Consider the following 833-nt stretch of genomic DNA (forward strand, 5'->3'; position numbering starts at 1 on the left):
GGAGGTAGGAAGGGCATTTCAGCCTGAAGAACAGAAGATCCACGCAGAGTTGGAGGAGGAGGAGTAAGCTACCAGTGAGGCTCACAGACCTGTCAGAGAAGCAGAGCCTGCACCAGTCTGAATGGGTCATTAGTCGGTCCTGTTGGGCGCAGAGGCACAGATCAGGTGACTTCTGGAGATCCTGCCTCATCATCTAAAATAACTGTTGGGGGGCGGCTGGGTGGCTCAGTTGGTTAGGTGTCCAACTCTTGATTTCAGCTCAGGTCATGATCTCATGGGTCATGGGAACAAGCCCCATGTAGGGCTCCATGCTCATGGGGGAGCCTGTTTCTCTCCCATTCCCTCTGCCCCTCCCCCTCCCCCCTCCCCCCTCCATGCCTGGGCTCTGCCTCTCTCTCTCTCTCTCTCTCTGAAATAAATAAATCTTAAAAAATAAAATAACTCTTGGAAGTCCAGAGATGCACAAACATCATGAATTACATACATGCAATCCTTGCCCATAACTGCATATGAAGGAAGAAAATAAATTAGTTGTCCAAACTGAACTTCCTAGTGCAAACCCTTGGGGCTCCGGGGTTTGAAACTCGGACAGGTCTCAGATTTGGAGGTTTGGCAGAGAGGCAGCCTCAACCTGCACTGTGGCCTTCTCCTCTCCTGTTGTGGAAATGAAAACAATGGAATTTAACCTTATTCCTTAACAACATTCTCTCTGAGCCTTTTCTCCACCCCTTTAAATCATAGGGTAGGGGGCGCCTAGATAGAAACACAGCTTTTCTTTTTAAAAAAATATATCTTATTTATTTGAGAGAGAGAGAGGCAGACAGAGAACATGA

Source organism: Phoca vitulina, unplaced genomic scaffold (assembly GCF_004348235.1).
Source record: "Phoca vitulina isolate PV1807 unplaced genomic scaffold, GSC_HSeal_1.0 scaffold34, whole genome shotgun sequence".
Lineage (NCBI taxonomy): Eukaryota > Metazoa > Chordata > Mammalia > Carnivora > Phocidae > Phoca > Phoca vitulina.